Source organism: Balaenoptera acutorostrata, chromosome 4 (genome assembly GCF_949987535.1).
Source record: "Balaenoptera acutorostrata chromosome 4, mBalAcu1.1, whole genome shotgun sequence".
Taxonomy (NCBI): Eukaryota; Metazoa; Chordata; class Mammalia; order Artiodactyla; family Balaenopteridae; genus Balaenoptera; species Balaenoptera acutorostrata.
The window spans coordinates 135,763,220-135,775,903 of record NC_080067.1 but is presented as its reverse complement, the minus strand read 5'-3'; the positions used below and the strand labels follow the sequence as shown (position 1 = coordinate 135,775,903).

Genomic DNA, 12,684 nt, shown 5'->3' with positions numbered 1-12,684 from the left:
AAAAAACACAGTATCAATGAAGCAAAACAAAGTGAGGCACATAAAATGAGGTATGCCTGTATAATATTTTGAAATTAACAACATTTTAGAAATGGAGGACAGACTAGTGTTTGCCAAGGGCTGGGGATGTGAGGTGGAGGACAGGGTAAGGGAGGTGAGTGTGGTTACATAAAGACGATATGAGAGATCCTTGTGGTGTCAAAGCTGTTCAGTATCTCGAGTGTGGTTGGATATACAAGACTACAGCGGTGATAAAACGATATAGAACTACACATACACATATTCACACACAAGTACAAGTAAAACTGGGGAAGTCTGAATAAGACAGGTGGATTGTTTCAGTGTCAATACCTGGTTGTGCCATTTTACTGTAATTTTGCAAAATGTTATCACTGAGGAAAAATGGACAAAGTGTACAAAAGATCTCTCTGTATTATTTTTTATAACTATATACATTTATAATTATCTCAATAAAAATTTCAGTTAAAAAAAGTTCATCTTTTAGAACCTGGGACAAGATGGGAATAAAGACACAGACCTACTAGAGAATGGACCTGAGGACACAGGGAGGGGGAAGGGTAAGCTGGGACAAAGTGAGAGAGTGGCATGGACATATATACACTACCAAATGTAAAATAGATAGCTAGTGGGAAGCAGCTGCATAGCACAGGGAGATCAGCTCGGTGTTTTGTGACCACCTAGAGGGGTGGGATAGGGAGTGTGAGAGGGAGGGAGATGCAAGAGGGAAGAGATATGGGGATATATGTATATGTATAGCTGATTCACTTCGTTATAAAGCAGAAACTAACACACCATTGTAAAGCAATTATACTCCAATAAAGATGTTAAAAAAAAAAAAGAAAAAAAAGTTCATCTTTATTCCCACTGATTTGAGATTCTAACTCTTTAATGTATTACATTTCCTATGTATTTGTGCCTATTCCTAGACATTCTATTCTATTCTTCTACTAATTGATCTTATGTCTGGACAACAAGAAGATTTTGAACTTGCTGTTTCTGAAAGATGGCTGATCTACACATAGAAAATCTGAAGACTCATCACATCACTACCAGAGGAAGATTGTTTCAAAAAATGGCTCCAATTATCTGTTTCATTCTACCTGCCCTTTTCTTCTCTCATCAAGAGGTGGTGTCTCTTTCTCTTCTCTTTGTGTCAGTACCAGCCTTGTGACTTGCATTGGCCAATAGAACGGTGGAAATCATGCTGTGTGATTTCTAGTCCAAGGCCTTAAGAGGTCTTGCAGCCTCCTTTTTGCCTTCTGGGAAACAAGTCACATGGGAAAGGGATCAAGCTAGACTACTGAATTATGAGAGGCCAGCTGGAGAGAGAGTGGTTCCAGCCTCCCATCCATTTTTGCTGAAGCCCAGACGTATGGGTGATGCCATCTTGAACTTTACAGTTCAGCCCAGTCACCAACTGAATGTAGTACCAGCTGAGTCCAGGTAAGATAAGCAGAAGAACCACTTAGTCGATCTATAAAATTATGACAATAAAGAGTATTCTTTTAAGCCAATAAGTTATGTAACAATAGATATTTTATATAAGTAAATATAAAAGACATAATTAATAGGCAAAAGTGAAAAGTCTTTTTCAATTAAATTAATCTGTATTGAATACCTACTATGTGACCAGCCAGAACACAGGCAATTTAAGAGACACATCAAATGAGATAATATATGTGAAGAATGTCTTTTAGATAGTAAAGAACTTTTCACATCTAAAGTCATTTGCACTGGCATCACTTGTAGTAGCAGGACTAGTTAAGGGGAAATAAGGATGGAAGAGGAATGGAGATGGAATAAAGGAAAAGATAGAGACGGAGATGGGAGAGGGTCAGAGCAGAAAGCAAATGGTGCAAAATTATTATGAAAAATGGTGAGGAATGAGGAAAGAAGAGAAACTAGGAGAAGAGAATGAGAAATGTGAGAAAATATTGAGGAGGTGAGGGGGACAGCTGCAGATAAATAACAGGGGAAGGTGCTGAGATGAGCTTGGCAAAAGAGATAAACTACATTTCTCACATCTTGCATTTGTTCTGTGGATTTCAGAAAAAGTGTGTTTTGCCTTTTGAAAATTTTATATTCAAGAAAATTATATGAATTCTAGAAATTTAGGACTATTCTTTTGTACTATTGAAATCATTTTCAAACATTAAAATTTTTTACTTATTTTTTATTGAGATATGTTATATTAGTTTCAGGTGTACAACATAAGATTCAATATTTGTGTAAGTTGCAAAATGATCACCATAATAAGCCTAGTTAACATCCATCCCTGCACATTGTTACAAAATTTTTTTTTGTGATTAGAACTTTTAAGATCCACTTTTTTAGCAACTTTCAAATATACAATATGATATTATAACTATAGTCACCATGCTGTACATTACTTCCTTAGGACTTATTTATTTTATAACTAGAAGTTTGTACCTTCTGACCACCTTCACCCATCTAATCCACCCCACCACCACTACCTCTGGCAACCATTGATCTGTTCTCTGTATAAAGTTTATTTTTTAAAATAAAGGTTCTCATGGGATTTTGGAAGTCTTGTCCACAAGTAAAGATGCTATTTAGAATTTGGAAATTTGCTTTGGAATTTTAATGGTGTTTTATAAATACAAAAGCCTCATTAACTTTGGTGAGTAAATAAATGAATTCACTGGCTAGGCTTTGGAAAACCTCTTTGAAATCAAACACTGTTTGGTGACAATTTCTTTCATCTTTGGGAGGTCAATACTGGTTTATACTCTAACAGAAAAGTCCTTCATTTGTAACCAGTCTCCTTCCCCTGCCAAATGTGTTCTTTAATTCTGTTGTGACAGTTATTTGCCTACCCTAAGCCATCCCATCCCCTTTCCCTTGAGGCTTGATTTTGTCCTGGAGTCACCTTCTCATGAGTGCAGGATAGGTGACAGTCTCCATGGACCCCAGGGAGTGAATTATGATTGGTTTAAGGCAATCATAATAAATTCATTCCCTTCACAGGTATTGATTTAGGGATGGGCGTGTGACTAAATCTAACCAATAAGACCTGATGAGAAGTCAATTGGGGAGCTTCTGGAAATTTCCTCGCTAAAAATAATTAAGACACAGACGGAAACTCCCCTCCTCTTCTCTACACATTGCTGTGTTTAAAGCTGTCATCTGATGCTGCTGCAGCCATATTTTGACGATAAAGGGTGTCACGTGACATACTGAGGATGACAAAACTAAAATATAGAAAGCACCAGAGGCTTTGATATTATTTATCCACTGAATTAAAGAATGCTGCCTTGCCCTATCACAAGTTTTCTTACTGTTTGAGCTACTTCAAATTGGGTATTCTATGACTTGCATCAACAACATTCTAACAGATATACCTAATGCTTACAGAAAACCAAAGAAGCACATTTTAGTGAAAAACGTTCAATAATAGAATAGCCACAGTCCACAGTCCTTTGCCTACTCTTTCTACACTTGTGTGAGTTTCTCCCAGAATAGGATTATACACAGCAGCCTTGGGTATAACGGGCAATTATTCTTTGAATTGCATCTCATTCTGTCCCTACTGTGAGGTGGGCTGAGGCAGCTGAACACTGTTGTGACAGGTAAGCCCCTGGTTCTAGCCAGAGTTGCAGGGTTAAGAATGCAAATGAATAAAGAAAATGTGGTGTATACACACACACACACACACACACACACACACACACACACACACACACACAATGGAATACTACTCGGCCATAAAAAAGAATGAAATTTTGCCATTTGTAGCAACGTGGATGGACTTGGAGGGCATTATGCTAAGTGAAATAAGTAAGAGAAAGACAAATACTGTATGATATTACATATGTAGAATCTAAAAAATACAACAAACTAGTGGATATAACAAAAAAGAAGCAGACTCACAGATACAGAGAAAAAACTAGTGGTTAGCAGTGGGGAGTGTGGGGAGGGGGAATATAAGGTTAGGGGATTAAGAAGTACAAACTACTATGTATAAAATAAGCTATAAGGATATATGGTACAACATGGGGAATATAGCCAACATTTAAAAATAACTATAAATGGAGTATAAACTAAAAATCGTGAATCACTCTGTAACTTATATAATATTGTACATCAACAATACTTCAATAAAAATAAATAAATAAAATGTTGTAAAATTAAAAATGCAAATGATAAGGAACACTTGGGAATTTGCTCTGATTTCTTTTTCTACAAAAATAATCTCATAGCATCTGAAAGATTTGTATGACTCTCGATATTTGTAAGCAGAATCCCAGCCACAAATTGCAGCCTGGGAGTAGTTTTCTTGCTCTAGAACATCAGGTTTCAGGTCATAGAAAAACAACATCAATCCAGATTGGTGAGGCCTCGGCTTTGAGGGAGACATGCTGGAGAGGCTGGTGCAAACTCGGTACAGCATGGCAACTGGGATTTCCAGAGATGGTCGCTGTCTCTGGATACATGTCTGCAATTACTCTTGCCACGCATGGTTGGTGACCTTAGGCTGAATTATTTACATGATCTCAATGGCACAATGTATGTTTTGAAATGCAATTACTAAAATAGTCCCTGTCTTTGCTGAAAAACAAACTCTTCTTTCTCACCCAGGGCATATTCTGGATGAACATTTTCTGTTAAAACAATCTTTTAGATTTTTGAATATTAAAAGTTTGAATCTTCTGTTAATATGCCCCTCATTTCTTTATAGGAGTTCAGTTCTATATCCTTATTGAACTCTGTAATTCTAGTTGCTAAAGATGCCTAGTATGTACTATGGGCTCAAACATCATTTGTTGATACTAAATGAGGGAGTTACTGAGTGAGGGAACAAGTGGGGGAGTTTGAAACAAAGCATTAATAGAACAGTTTACCTTAATTAATTATTAGCTAGCTTGCCCGCGAGCACCTGAAATCAGGCCAAATTGCCAGTGCATTATTCACCCACTTGGACTTGTATCTGGTGCGATTCCAATCTGAGACAGCATGCATCAGAAAATGTCTTGCTTATCTCCTGGCACTTACTGGAACTCAAAATTAAGACAAGAGGAGAGAAGGCACTAGAACTATTTGTCCTAACTGATTGAGGTTTGGGTTTCATAATTATTGAAATGCACAAACTGCTTCAAACAAATGAAGAGAACAAGCTGAAAAACAATTTCTATCAGATCAAACCTGTACAATTCAATTTCATGTAACCTAACCTTTGTTGGTTGCTTACTAATTCCAGGCACCTTATCAGTTTCCTGGGATGCAAAATGTATAAGATCCTGTCTGTTCCACTGAAGATATTTTAACTCAGGAAGACAGATGTAGGTAAGTAACTATAACATAAAGCAAAATGATCATTATAAGATGCTGAGTGAAGATAGATGCAATGTCTTTGGAGCAAAGAAGAACATTTGGTTAATGCTGATGAAGAATTAGGAACAGTTTCATGGATGAAAGTGGTATCTGAATTAGGTCTTGAATGATAAGGAGAATTTTGGGAAGGGGATAAAAGGACATCCCAGGCTCAAAGAATTATATGAGCAAAATTTTCCAAGACATTATAATTTAGAAAGATATTAAATGAGGTCATAATTATAACTCATTCCAGAGTTTTTCCTTTGACATGAAGCTGTTAAGAACAGCTTATTCTAAGGTATAAATAACCTCTACCCAGAATTGGATAAAATCTGGAATGATTTTTAAAAAACTGACATAATGATTAATAATTCTTATGGTGTTAAGACACTGTAACGAGCTATCATAACCAGAGCCCAGTCAGGAAACATTTTAAACAAGCTGAATTTGCCCCATAAGAATATTTTAAAGGCCAATTAAAATATTTTCTTCAGTCGATAGAGTGCTTTCAAAGTTTACCTGTAAATCCTGTAATGTAAATAAAGATGTTCTCGACTGCAGTTGCCTTATGGTCTATCCTTTTTTGATGTTTAGGGCTTGCTTAATAAGGCGTGGTTGGGACATATGTTTTATTACCGAAGTCTCTTGGATTTATCTTCTGACTAATTGGGCTTTGATTTCAGAACCACAGAGCAATGCATATTCTCCATATTGTCTTTTCTGTTCCTGCAAAGCCCAGAGAACACGCTGTTTGAGTGTGATGGAAATTATTTCACTTTCTCTTGATTTATGGTTGGTGGAGAGTATTTGAGACTGGCATCAGGTTACAGGCTTTCTTTCCCCCTCTTTCAACATTTCCCGTCACAACAGCATGTTCTAGGGTAACAACTTTCCCCACCCCCAAAAGCTCTCCTGGGATTAGATTCCCGGAAGAACCAGTCCTGAAAGTGACGGGTGTGGAAGTGACAGACAGTTGGCCTGCTGGGTCACTGTTCCCAAAATAGTGCCCTCAGAGCATTTTGTTCCAAGCCCCATTCCCCATCCTCTTCCCTTTGCCTGAAAAGAGCTAAAACTGAACAGGTGAGAAAAACAGAAGAAGAGCCTGAAGGGAAGGGAATAAGGACCTTAAGGAGACTGGGTGGCCATGGGATGTAGGGAAGAGGGAAAGTTCCCTCTTCCCTACATCCCAAAGTGTTTTTTCCTGTCAACTCTGAGCTCAGTGGCCCACTGAGGAGTAGCACGTGGAGGAGGGATTGTGGAATGCACCAGAGTGGAGGAGCTGTGCCCAAACTCTGCCTCTCGTAGAATCCTTAGTGAGCTGGACAAGCCTTCTTCAACAACAGAAAACCTTGCTGCGGGCATGGCAAATAAAAAGCACTCATTTAGAGCAGGGGTCCCCAACTTCTGGGGGGTTGAGTGGGGGGTAAGCGACCGAAGCTTCATCTATATTTAGAGCTGCTCCCCGTCACTCGCATTACTGCCTGAGCTCTGCCTCCTGTCAGATCAGTGGCAGCATTAGATTATCATAGGAGCTTGAACCCTACTGTGAACTGCGCATGTGAGGGATCTAGGTTGAGTGCTCCTTATGAGAATCTAATGCCTGATGATCTGAGGTGGAGCTGAGGCGGTGACGCTAGCACTGGGGAGTGGCTGCAAATACAGATTATCATTCGCAGAGAGGTCTGACTGCACAGAGACCATAATAAGTCAATTGCTTGCAGACTCATATCAAAGCCCTATCAGTGAGTGAAAACAAGCTCAGGGCTCCCACTGATTCTACATTATGGTGACTTGTATAATCATTTCATTACATATTACAATGTAATAATAGAAATAAATTGCACAATAAATGTAATGCGCTTGAATCATCCCAAAACCATCCCCCGGCCCCCTGGGTCCGTGGAAAAATTGTCTTCCATGAAACCAGTCCCTGGTGCCAAAAAGGTTGGGGACTACTGATTTAGAGTATACTCTAAAGATAAGTTCAGTGCTCAGACAGTAGTTACTCTTGCCTTAGAAGTACTGCCCCACGGTGCCCAGCATGCTGGATGATAATTTTGATTCATCCAAATTTAATTATTATTCAACCCATTAGCCCAAAGGCAGAGGATATTTAGTCCAAATGTGACCCTTGTATGCAATTCATTTAGCGAAAACCATTGCTCACACAAGAAGTCTACTTAGAAATGATTCAGAATCAGAAACCTTTACAGCTCTGAATTTTTGTCCTTGGAACTGGGCAGCTGTAACTTGAGCAGAATAATTTTAGTATGTGCAGACTTTTTCCACATAGGACAAGAGAGCCTTAATTCACAGATTTTGTGGAGAAAGCTTCAGTTCACTTGGTCTCTTGTTTGAATCATTAGGGCCAAGTGAGAGAGAATGAGAATTTATTCCAATGGGAAATAGTTAAATTAAGAAGGGATTAAAAAATATCTACAATTATTTTGCATCATCTCCAAGGGAACTCACAACCTCACTTTAACGATATGCTAGGAAATTTCCATCTGGAATAGAAAACACAATGGAGTCCAAATATGGGTGTCCTAGTGCCCACATATGGTGCTATTTGGAGCCAAACCTCATGCTTTGTTTTACTTTGTTAAATGTTCTAGTAGATCCTGACCTTCATTTTGGGTAAGACAACCAGGAGAACTTGGATATGTTACTGAGCTAAAATATAAGTTCAAATATTATGTTAGCTAACTCACATCCCAGAATAAAACTTTTGCAACTTTTCAATTTTTCCTAAATATTTTCACATCACCCAGGGGGCAAGGCCAGAAGCTTCAGGTCAGAGATTGGGTCTTGTTTTGAAACTTGGGGGTCCCAGATGGGCTTTAGATAATTGACCTCTGGAGGCATAGCATATCTGCTAGTGGACCAGTCAGGATCCTTGCCAGTGTATAAAATGCAACTGGATCTTACAGCAATGGCGCTCAATCTGTCAAGAAATTAGTGGGGGAAGGAACATGGCCCACCAGCTTTGCTACCCATTAGATGTACCAATGTACATTGGTTGTGCTCTAGAAGAGACTTAAGACTGAGGTTGCATCTTCCCTTCCCACCAACCCCCATGTAGGAGTGGGTGGTAGGCTGAACATGAGAAGGGTACTTCTCGTATGAAAGATGGAACAAGGTAGAGCAAGGCCCAAGTATCTCTGAGCTAGGAAGTGGGTGTAGTTGGATGATCTTTTGCTTCCATCAATCTCCAAAGCATCCCACATCCCCATCGAAGCTTGGTGCATGGGTAACAGAGTGAAACACAGGGTAAGAGAAGTGCCTGCTATTTCAGTAGGGGAATGCCACATGGGAAATGTAATTAAGGGGAGGTCACCTCTAGTTGTGAAAGGACCCTGTCCCTTGGAGATACAATGAGAGACAGATTCTCTTCTTCCCTTTTCCCACACTTTACTGACACCCTGATTGCTTGCTCCTCATCCATAAAGGAAGCGTATGGAACAGACAAAAGAAAAGCACGTTGGAGCCTGGGTGAATAGAAAGGAGGACACTGGGCAGGGCACATAAAGGAGCTGAAGGGACTGAGGGTCCCTGGGAGAGATCATCCCCACCAGCTTGAGACAGGTGCCCATGGGGGGAAGTCTTGTGAGCCAATACCAAAGAATCCATGTATGTCAAGGAGTAGGGAAGGATAAATTCGAGAAAGGAAAGAAGCCACTTCTGAGCCCTTGAACTATTGCATATGTACCAGCATTTGTGCATTGGAAGATATGATTTGAATATGTAGCAATGCCTATTTTATATGCTTTTCTAGGCTCTCTGTGTGGTTACAACGGATTACAATAAAGTCACTTCATGATGAATTTTACAACCCCTTTCTTTCATTGTTGAAAGCATGACAACAATTAGCACTATATCGTGGCTTTTGTCAGTTCTTTGACACCTACCTTTATTTAATCAGATAGGTTTACATGCAGGCTGAAGTCCTGAGTTCTCCTTAGTTCTGGTCACTGCATGCTAATTTCACCGATTTTTCAAGAACATGATTCTTTTTTTTTTTTTCAAAGGATATTTTTCTTTTTTAATTAATTAATTAATTAATTTTTGGCTGTGTTGGGTCTTCGTTTCTGTGCGAGGGCTTTCTCTAGTTGCGGGGCGCGGGGGCCCGGGGGCCACTCTTCATCGCGGTGCGCGGGCCTCTCACCATCGCGGCCTCTCTTGTTGCGGAGCACAGGCTCCAGACGCGCAGGCTCAGTAGTTGTGGCTCACGGGCCTAGTTGCTCCGTGGCATGTGGGATCCTCCCAGACCAGGGCTCGAACCCGTGTCCCCTGCATTGGCAGGCAGATTCTCAACCACTGTGCCACCAGGGAAGCCCAACATGATTCTTTTTTTAATCTCATGCCTTTGTTTCAAATCATGGCTCTTTAACTAGTCATTGTTCACATTTCCAGCTTTCTCTAATTTTTCCTGAAGCTCAAGTGTGAGGAAACTAGAACTCAATGCATTGATATTTCCTTTTGTTTGGAGGTTGATTCTTACCCACATCAGGCACAGTGGGACTTTTCTAGTTCTTCAGATCTGGCCATTGTCAGCGTTCCTTTTATCACCCACCCAAGAAGTTATGGTGGAAATCTTTTTGGTCAGTTTGACAGACCCCACATTCACTATAACGGGTTTTTGAATGGCAACAACAAATTCAACAATTTGCAAATCTCAAGATTTATGTGTTAAAACTTATTCAAGATAAACAGCACAATTCTTAGGACTAAGAAACTATAGTAAGTCAACACAAGATTATAGTTAGCACATTAATTATCTATTGCTGGTTAATAATATTACCACAAATTTAACAGCTTAAAACAACATGGACTTATTATTTCACAATTGCTATAGGTCAGGAATCTGGCATGGCTTAGCTGGTTCTTATAGTCCTCTGTTTACAAGGCTGCCATAAAAGTGTCAGCTGGGGCTGCAGGCTCATCTGAGGCTTCACTGGGGATGGATTCACTTCCAAGCTGGTGTGGTTGTTGATAGAACTCAGTTCTTTGTGACATGTTGCTGGCTGTTGGCTGAAGCCTCCCTCCAGCTCCTCGGCACATGGATCTTCCCAACATAAGTACTTGCTTCCTCAAAGGCAGCCAGGGAAAGAGTTTCCCTGCAAGACAGATGTTATAATTTTATGTAATGTAATCACATATATCCCACCATCTTTGCCATGTTATACTGGCAAGGCCTGGGTCCCACCCACACTCAAGGGGAGGAGATCACACTATGCATTGAATCCCAGAAGGATACTATGATTGTCAGGTGGACCATGGAAACCAGCTTAGAGTCTCTCTGCCAGATAGCAATACTTAACAACGTATAATACTCATGGCTGGAATGAGAAGTAAATGTAGCAGTCATTGCACATTCACGCTTTGCCAAAGCACATGGGGGAAAAAGGGTGGAATTATCATATTACCTGATGCTCAGCTACTCAGGAATGGCTCACCTGGAATGGTGAGCCTGTCCTCTCTCTTCCCTGATGGTCACAACCTACAATAGGCGGCATCTAATTGTACCTGCAAGTACTTCTAGGAAGGGTAATTTTGACTAGGGAATCAGCTGCCCTCTGCATTCTCCCCTAGCAGGTAAATGCAGAGCCCAATTGACAGACTGCCAATGGAACTCATTTCTTTATATTTTAAAGGACTTGTGTAGGGGACTTCCCTGGTGGGGCAGTGGTTAAGAGTCTGCCTGCCAATACAGGGGACACAGGTTTGTGCCCTGGTCCTGGAAGATCCCACATGCCATGGAGCAACTAAACCCATGTGCCACAACTACTGAGCCTGTGCTCTAAAGCCCGTGAGCCACAACTACTGAGCCTGCGTGCCACAACTTCTGAGACCCTTGCGCCTACAGCCCGTGCCCTGCAACAAGAAAAGCCACCGCAATGAGAAGCCCGCGCACTGCAACAAAGAATAGCCCTCGCTCACTGCAACTAGAGAAAGCCGACGTGCAGCAACGAAGACCCAAAGCAGCCAAAAATAAAAAATAAATAAATAAAATAAAAATTAAAAAAAAAATAAAGGACTTGTGTGTTATTTGTGCATGTCCTGATAGAAGATAGATGTGTTAGAGGTTAAAATAGGTTCCATTGTTGCTTCTCTTTCTGTCCCTTACATTTCTTATTTATTCCAATGGGCTTTCCTGATATGATCTTCTTTTACTGCCTGTTGGGCCTCTGCACAAATATTTCCTGCTCAAGTTCTCTCTTGCTCTTAGAAGCTTCAGCCTTACTTTAGAAATTTTCTATTTAAAGTTAACTTGCTCTAAAATAAACAAATGGGACCTAATGAAACTTAAAAGCTTTTGCACAGCAAAGGAAACCATAAACAAGACCAAAAGACAACCCTCAGAATGGGAGAAAATATTTGAAATGAAGCAACTGACAAAGGATTAATCTCCAAGATTTACAAGCAGCTCATGCAGCTCAATAACAAAAAAACAAACAACCCAATCCAAAAATGGGCAGAAGACCTAAATAGACATTTCTCCAAAGAAGATATACAGATGGCCAACAGACACATGAAAGAATGCTCAACATCATTAATCATTAGAGAAATGCAAATCAAAACTACAATCAGGTATCATCTCACACCGGTCAGAATGGCCATCATCAAAAAATCTACAAACAATAAATGCTGGAGAAGGTGTAGAGAAAAGGGAACCCTCTTGCACTGTTGGTGGGAATGTAAATTGATACAGCCACTATGGAGAACAGTATGGACGTTCCTTAAAAAACTAAAAATAGAACTACCATATGACCCAGCAATCCCACTACTGGGCATATACCCTGAGAAAACCATAATTCAAAAAGAGTCATGTACCAAAACGTTCATTGCAGCTCTATTTACAATAGCCAGGACATGGAAGCAACCTAAGTGTCCATCATCGGATGAATGGATAAAGAAGATGTGGCACATATATACAATGGAATATTACTCAGCCATAAAAAGAAATGAAATGGAGGTATTTGTAATGAGGTGGATGGAGTTGGAGTCTGTCATACAGAGTGAAGGAAGTCAGAAAGAGAAAAACAAATACAGTATGCTAACACATATATATGGAATCTAAAGAAAAAAAGAAAAAAAAAAAGGTCATGAAGAACCTAGTGGCGAGACGGGAATAAAGACACAGACCTACTAGAGAATGGACTTGAGGGCATGGGGAGGGGGAGGGGTGAGATGTGACAGGGTGAGAGAGTGTCATGGACATATATCCACTACCAAATGTAAAATAGATAGCTAGTGGGAAGCAGCCGCATAGCACAGGGAGATCAGCTCGGTGCTTTGTGACCACCTAGATGGGTGGGATAGGGAGAG

General features: G+C 40.1%; 1 long non-coding RNA gene across 3 annotated transcripts in view; it reads left to right on the top strand.

The window, feature by feature from the left end:
* The window catches only part of LOC103016496 (uncharacterized), a 114,189-nt gene extending 108,908 nt beyond the window's left edge, over positions 1-5,281 (top strand). For 2 of the 3 annotated variants that reach the window (XR_450273.2, XR_450272.2), the window contains one exon: positions 948-1,547. This is a non-coding gene — a long non-coding RNA (uncharacterized LOC103016496). Of the gene's footprint in view, positions 1-947; positions 1,548-5,239 lie in introns of those variants that run through there. The other variant, XR_009008259.1, reaches the window with a different exon arrangement.
* Positions 5,282-12,684: the final 7,403 nt, after the last annotated feature.